An 8,665-nucleotide genomic window follows, 5' to 3' on the forward strand; every position below is an offset into this window, starting at 1 on the left:
AAGTATTTATAAATCAAATGCGATCTAGCAGCACTATAAAGTATAAGTGGCCGACTAGAAAGACACCCCTACAATTTGGGACATGACTCTTTATTACAATGATATGAAATTGTTTTAGTGTTACTGGTTACGAATTCACGATAATTTTAATGATACTTAAGGACTTGAATATGATCGTACACACCATTAGTTTATAGAGGAATTAACCTTGATTACTTTAGTATATTAACTAGCCCCTCGGAGTATTAAGTAGAGTTTACAGTCGGCTTAAGAATGATGTCATTGAGGTACCTTTATTGACACAAATATTTAGAGTTGTAATTCAATTTAATTACTGAAATAACTTTTGACTAAAAACTTTGAAAAATGGTCATAAAACAACCAAATTAAGTGGGACTTTCCTCCTATTGTTGGTATCGGTAAAAAGGCTTTCCGCCACATATGTTTTAAGTGTTGAATTTTTTCAGTTATACCTTGTTAGTGCTATACTCATTAGCCCCTATAGCAATAGTTGTTGCTGGCATAAAATTATTATAGTGTAAAAATATAAATTCATTCATGACTCGTCTTTACCATTAAAACAAAATAAGAATAGCTAATATTAACCAACTTCTGACCATTAAAGCAAGTTTTCGAAATTCATTACACACGTGGTAAAATTGGGTTATAAGATTAATTTTCTTTTTTCTTAGTATTACTGGTGGCAAAATCTTCATATTATTACCGGTGGCACAATCCTCACGATATCACGCGCTTAAATTATATAAAACTAAACTTGTCACCTGGGCGCTTAGGACCACCATATTTTAACAATCCTTTGCTTTTAACTTGCCACTGTTACTATGTGATGTGACTAACATGAATTTACCAAGTATGTCGAAGGTTGGGTAATAACAATGATAAAAAACATCGCACTACTATGCTTACTTCATGCATATTCTAAGCTCATTTTCACGCATTGCATAGGAAATATAACCACATACATCATATGAGTACAATAACTAACGGTAATTCCTCTCTTATGCATAGCCATTCCTTTCTCATGCGCAAAACCATGTATGCTATTATTTCATATCAAGTATATGAGTAGTTAAGGAGACTTTCCTGAGTTTTAATGTAATTTTTGCGAGCCTTTCCTTTTCGCGGAGTTTTCCATTTGCTGAGTTTCTTTATCATTCACTTGGATAACTGCCGACTCTCGGTTTGAGCGCCGAGTGATATTGGGACAACATGAAGGTGAGCATTAGCTGTCGCTGCAATAACCACTTTTCCCATTTTGCCTATGCAACTATTGGCCTACAATCACAAAAGCACATAGTACAAGCATTCTGGGAGATGTTTCTTCCTAAAGAACCATATGATGTTAGTATAATACAACCATGAAATCATCATAGTGACATGACATCTCTGATAACGACAAACAATAACGGCAATGCAACAACCTGTTCTCACTTTCAAAACCCGTATAATTTAAACATTTAAACATAACAGGGGACAACAACATTTGGTTTCTCTCAGTGCTCCGAAAACGTAATACATATTTAACAGGCTAACATTGATTACTTGAGCATGCGTCTCTGGCAGCTAAGGGTTATTAGCAAATTTATATGGATGATATTTTGAAGTTTACAATCCAACCAAGGTATAATCTTAAGATCAGTCAAGCGAATCACAATAGCTATGGATACAACAAGGAATCGGGTCAATTATTGCAAATTGGTCTTGGTATGTCAAACAAAACATAGAAGGTCAATCTAGTTGAGAATGCAGCTTACACCAAAGATATTGCTCGGAAAGACATATCGCAACAAGCCATGACCAAACCAACAATTAACTTCCATCATTCTAAGTGAAGCTCGTAATTCAAGGAGTTGTTTCAATTATAGCCAGGAAACGACCAATAGTGACTGAAGGGCTCTTCGTAAGGATGCCAATAAAATAGAAGAACAAACAAACAAATTGCGGGGCAGAGATGCAGATTCCTGCACTCTTTATTCCCACTCATTTCGCTATGGTCATACTCCACCATTAACAACTATTGCATAAAACTCAGACCAAACGTAAATTAGGTGGTATTGGCTAACTGGGTATGATTTTAAATCAGGGCGGTTGCCATTAGAACTTCTCAAATTAGGTTGATAATTACTTAGCCTACAACAACTTAGATAGGTAGCAAGAGACTTCTTCAACTTGTTGACTACGCAAATAAAATTGTTCACTATTATTCTGGTAGCAAAAATGATATATGGTAAATATTTAGACAGATACATTTATGACAAAAGCCAACAGTTACCAGGTGGTGAATCGAAAACAATAAAATTATGCATTGGCTAATAAGCTTACTAATATGCACCTAACAACTATAAAGGAAGAGTCATTATCATTGAAATAACTTCTCTTTGCCCATCATTTGAGAAAGCTACGGGTATTAGCAGGTAGCACATAATTAAAAGGTATGCAGTATGACTGGTAGAACATATGATTGGTATGAATTTTCAATCTGAGCATTGGGCTCTTATAAATCTTATCAAACATCTTTTTTTTTTTTTAAATGGTAAAGGGTAACTCATATAAAATAACTATGTGTGGCTTCTTACTATGGGATTTGGAAAATACACACTTGTCATAATATGGTTATGCAGACGGTATTATTACCTCAAATGGCTATATGCCTATATTGCAATATAATTCTTAATTAAAAGTATCTCAAAAGGCTATAAGACATGCATTCATACATCTAACGTATACTTTGCAAACGGAGCAGACAGATAGAAGACTTATAGTTTGAATGTTGCAGGTGGTTTCTATGTTTCTATAATATTGCTTGCTGACTACAACAACATTTGATGTTTATACTATGATTTATGAAATTTGGTTTCAATCGGAATGATTTTTCACAAAATGTTCAGTTTGAGTCCGGCAAGAATTTAGCCAATAAAACATACCGGTAGGAAACTACTACCTGACAATTGCAACTTTTGGAGTCTCACAAAACTACTTGTAAAACATGGACTTTTGAAAATATAAATTGAGCGTATCTTGTATTCTTGTCAGAACTTTTAGACTCATAGCCTCATACGATGTTATAATGCTGGTGATATTAAATCAAGTGATACCTTTCCAGAACATCATTATATACTAAGCACACATAAACTTGCCGGTTAGATTAGGCTGTCAAGGCTTTATGGGCTGGTAGCAACTTAGACTGATAGCAAGATTGATTTGGAGTGCAATCAACGATTACACTAGACAGTATGGGGTAAGATTACCACTTTAGGCCGACAACAATTTAGTGTGACTGGAAATAAAAGCAGGTAGTAAAGTAGTATGACTGAAAATATCAAAGCTGACAGCGAAGTCTAAGGCACGTACCTTGCAGTAAGATTAGGATGGTAACAATTTAGACCATGTGCCAATTAAACTGGTAGTAACTCTCTAAGTATGACCCGACAGAGAGTAGGAACTCGGTGTCACATACAAATTTTGCAGCATGGGTCCATGGAGAAAGACTCTAAATAAGGTGATAGCAAGTTGACCCATCAAACAAGGCCGGTAGCATGGTAAACCAAACATACCTTAGACCAGTAGCAACCGGCAGTCATGACTCTTCATTTTATAGTGGGAATTAGGTGGTTTTGCTACGGAGTAAAGTTAGATGGTAGGAGGCATATAGCATTGTATTGACTAATGTCCTTGAAAAATTGCATTGCAATGATCTCACACATTTGGTACATTGAAATATGCTGACAGAAAGTAACACCTTCTTTCCAAAAGTTTAGCTCAATACAAGCTCCATATTAGGCAGATAGAAATTTTTCCGGAAAGTACCAGATTAAACGATATTAAACATGACTAGACTGGTATGACATTGGCATGAGACTATGACATTGTAGAATGTGGCCCGGTAACAAACTTAGACCGGCTAGAGGTGTATACACTAATTGCTAATAAACTGCCGACTGCACGACTGATAGTCTCTTGAGGACTGATAGAGAAATAGCTGACAGCAGCCTACGACATTTTACAATGGCAGAGTATGCAAATGAAACAATGGAATGGGTTCAGGCTGGTACTAAAATTTAGACTGGGCTCATGCCGGTAGCTGATAAAAATGTTTGTATGCAGCACATTAACATGGGATTTAAGTACACACTTATGGCAATTTATGCACTCAGATAAGGGAGTAAGGGAGTAAGTGACAGAGACTATGAATTTCAAATTCATAGTTCAAACAACAATTTACCAGCTAAGGGAGTAAGGGTCATGCGATGATAGCGGAAACAATGAAATTATAAGCTGGCACAAAAGTTGCTACTATGGGCTGGTAAGATTATGCATTAGCTAAAACTCTTTAACACTGAAATACAACTTCTCTTAGGCTCCTCAACCGAGAAAACATTAGGTACAAGCAGGTAGCACATAAGATGATATGACTACCAATTCCCTTATTGTAAAAAAATGCTTCAAAATGACTTCATACTAGGCACATTGAATATTGCCGACATAAAGTATGTAATTATAGGGACGCCGACAGAAAGTAGGTAATTGTAGGCACTCCACTGGACTGGTATTAATTTCCAATCTAGACTGTTAGAGAATCAGGTAATAACTAATCACTCATTGATAATTCCTTGCTTAAACCCTTGCTAATAATTAATCTAGAATTTGACGGGATAAAGACGCTTATGTGCCCTGCCTAACACCATATAAAAACACATGTTGGGAGCAAATGACATGGTTGCAGGTTCACACATGTTAGTCGGCAATAAGTCAACAATTCAACGCATCGAGTCGCGTATGACTCGCCAACAATTGATCAGATAACTCTAGCCGGTAATTAAGCAGATGATTTTAGCCGGTAATAAAACAGATAATTTTATCCGGTAATACATGTTTAATTTTGTACAAGGACAGAGAAAGCTTAGCTTTGGTGACGGCGTTCTGGGTTCGTTGCGACTCTGCGAGTAATACGAAATGGTACCCACTCGGTAGCGCGGGTAACAAATTGACCCGTAAGAGAAATACCGGCAGCGTTGATTTACTCCGGTCTTTTTTATTCTGAACTCTTTATTGCTATGTTAATTCCCAACTTACGCATTTTCCTTTATCCTTACATTGATGCTTGCTTTTTCTTTTCTCCTGCTAACTGAGTATCTTAGATCTGAATCTGCTCCTACCATTTCGCGACTTAATGCATGTTCTTTCTATTCTATGATAAGGTTTACTCCATAAAAATGGGGATTTTTTCTAGTTATTCATGATATCTGAAATTCCCACCATCCAAATTTGAGATTGAATTTATTGATTTTTGGGTAATAGAATTTGCGATGGTTCAAAGGGGGTAACATACGTTGCTTTAAAATTAAGATATGAATTTGATTTTGCAATGGTTTTTGTGAGCAGTTTGCTATGCTCGAGAAGAGAGATATGGAAAGGTCTTTTTGTTATTTTATTTTATCTTTGCTTAGTTTTCGATAAGAATGGGAATGGGTGAGTATTCAGGTAAGTTTCTTTGTAGATCTGAAGGAATGAAAATGGGTTTTTTTGTTCAGAGATTCTGGGCACAATGGTATGTTATTGTGCCCCTCCTTCTAGCGCCAGTTGTTCCGGTATTGGAATCGGGTGGTTTGGTCGGATCTTCGTATCTTGAATGTGGAGGTGATTTCCTGCAAAGTGAACCCCGAACCCGAGGGAGGTTCCCCGGATCGGAGCCTCCGACGCCCAACATTAGTAATATATCATAAAGAGATGGAGTACAGAGAGGAGGGAGTAGAGAGTGTAGAGAAGTCCTTTTTACCTTCCCCCATAAATGAGTATTTATAGGGGTTTTAGATTATTAGGTCATGGATTGGGCCTTGGCCCTTATTACTCTTTGGGCCCATAATACTAGAATATGATGTTCTGTTATAGAAATGGGCCAACGGGAGTATCCCGTACAACTAGCCCCCTCAGAGTAAGTACAACCGTCTTAGACTGTTGTGCTTTCTCTGAAAAAGTAATCACCCCGTACAGTTTTATTAGACGTGTATATGAATCCTAAAATTTCAGAATTTGGCATGGCTAGGATTTTCGGAGTGGACCAAACCCAGGGAAACACAAGCAGAGTTGTCGGAACATAGTGAGTATAATTCCTAATATATTTATATTGTTTAGTTATACTGCAAATCAGCAGGGATCGATCGATACAATCAAAATGAATCATTCATGTCTCGATACAATCTTCTTGCAGCGGCTACATGTCTCCGGAGTACGCAATGCAAGGACAATTCTCCATCAAATCAGATGTACACAGCTTCGGGGTACTAGTTTTGGAGATTGTAAGTGGCAAGAGGAATAGTGGTTTTTCTCAATCAGGAGAAGCTGCAGACCTTTTAGGCTATGTGAGTTCTCTCTGAGTACTATTCGTCACCTAGATCGAAAAAATGAAACTACCTCTGTTTCATAAAGATCTTTACAGTTATTATTTGCACAAATATTAAGACAAAATTAAAAAAGTTAGTTAAATATATAAAATATGGATAAAGTAAGAGAAATGTTTTAAAAAATGGGTGGGTGCAAGAAAAAAAATGAATAAAGTAAGAGAAACTAAGTGGAAAATTTTAAATATTGTAGAGTAAGAAAGGTAAGGTAGTAAATTTTCATGTCTAAAAGTAGAATAAAATAAAGTATAAAGAACATTATGAAATTGACTAAAACGAAAAGTGTAAATATCATTTTAAAACGGAGGTAGTATTAGTAGAAGAAAATGATTTTATTTAATGTTGAATTTGCAGGCATGGAAGCATTGGAATGAGGGCACACCCTTGGAATTCGTGGATTCGAAGTTAAAAGAAGCATGCTCGATCAATGAAGTTATGAGATGCATACACCTTGGGTTGTTATGTGTTCAAGAGTCTGTAAATGATAGACCAACAATGTCGACAATTGTCCTCATGTTAGACAGTTACTCTGTTACTCTACCGGTGCCACAAAGCCCGACTTTCTTTATTAATAGGTCGAACTTTGGAAAAACTGTTTCGTCTGATCAGTCGACGAGCAAGTCAATGCCTTGGTCTGTCGACGACGCATCCATCACTGAAGTGGAACCGAGATAAGGGTGTGTGTGGATCGGATAAATATAAATTATGATAAAATCACCATGTTGTATAATTTACACGGTTACATATTGTAATGATGATGTCGATCTAAGATGTCAGGAATGGTTGCTCAAGAATGTGAAGGCTGTTTGTTTATTTATTGAATTAGACCCTGCTTGCATAAAAAAGAAATAAAAAAGAATGTAAAGGGAAATTTGGGAAAGGAAGATCCTCAGACCTGAAAGGACGAAAGGTTAGTAGCTCAACAACGTATGGATGCAAAGGAATAGTGCAATTTGGGAAAGGAAGATCCTCAGACCTGAAAGGTTAGTAGCTCAAATTAAGAAGGAAGTTAAATTAAGAGTTACTCAACTTATTCCTCATAACGTTAGAAGCATAGATAAATCATGGTTTGAAGGTTTAAATCTATGTAATTGAGTAGATGTATGTAGCTCTCTGTTCTCTAGTTATAATTCTCAGTTATGTACAAGCTATTGTTTTCTATAATTTTAAGACTTCAAGGTGGTGAGTATGGTGATAAAAAACAATGATGATGTCGATCGATCGTTTATGAGATTAGTATGAGACAACGACTGGGACTGACTAATTCAGAGATTATGTATTAATTATTTCAAGAATCAAAAAATTAATCAGCAACTAGAAACAACGTATTCTACTACTATCGATCATATTGCTAGATATGTAGAAATGTTTATTTGAATTTTGAACACAACCAAAAAGAAATGATGGCTCAAGGTATTTCTACTAGTTGCCTTGCTATTCTTCATTTTGAAATCAACAGCAGCTCCATATCTACGGACACAATTCATGGATGTTGTTAGGAATATGATGAACGATGCTGCAAACCGAACATCAAACGATCGAGGGGCCTCGCAAGAAGTTTGAAACTGCGATCACCAGGTATTCGAGCTTAGAGACGATGTATGGAATGGGACAATAATGTACATCGGACTTAAGTGCTTCGGTTTGTAATCGATGTTTAAGGATTGCAATTGGACTGCTTCTAACTACTCCCTCCGTTTCTTTTTGTTTGTTACGTTTAGACTTTTGCACGTTTATTAATGTATAATAGAGATTTTTTTATTAAAAAATAAATCCAAAATAAAACATCAATCTACTAATCACTAAAACAACCAATAAGATTCTTTTATTTATCAAAATGAACCAATAATGGATAAATAAATTTAATGAGTTGAAAAAGTTGACCAATTAAAATTAAAAATGAGCACAAAAACTAACACTATAATAAATTTATAAATAGAAACATAATAAATCCACTCCCAGCTCAACACTTATTCGAGCTCTCTCTCTCTTCCCCCTAAATTCTCGTTTGCTCAACTCATTCGCTGCTGAATTGGAAAGCTTGAAATTTAATTTTTGAAATTTGCTCGATTTTTGTTGAAATTAGGTCAAATTCAGACTTACTGGTTCATTTTTGCTCTCTTTCTCTCTCCTAAATGTTCAATTTCACGCTCAAATTCCCCTAATTTCTTGAAAATTGGTCATAAACCCTAATTTACTGAAATAAATCAAATTGATTTTCTTCTTTGATTCGTTAACTATATGTT

Source organism: Spinacia oleracea, chromosome 6, assembly GCF_020520425.1.
Source record: "Spinacia oleracea cultivar Varoflay chromosome 6, BTI_SOV_V1, whole genome shotgun sequence".
NCBI lineage: Eukaryota > Viridiplantae > Streptophyta > Magnoliopsida > Caryophyllales > Amaranthaceae > Spinacia > Spinacia oleracea.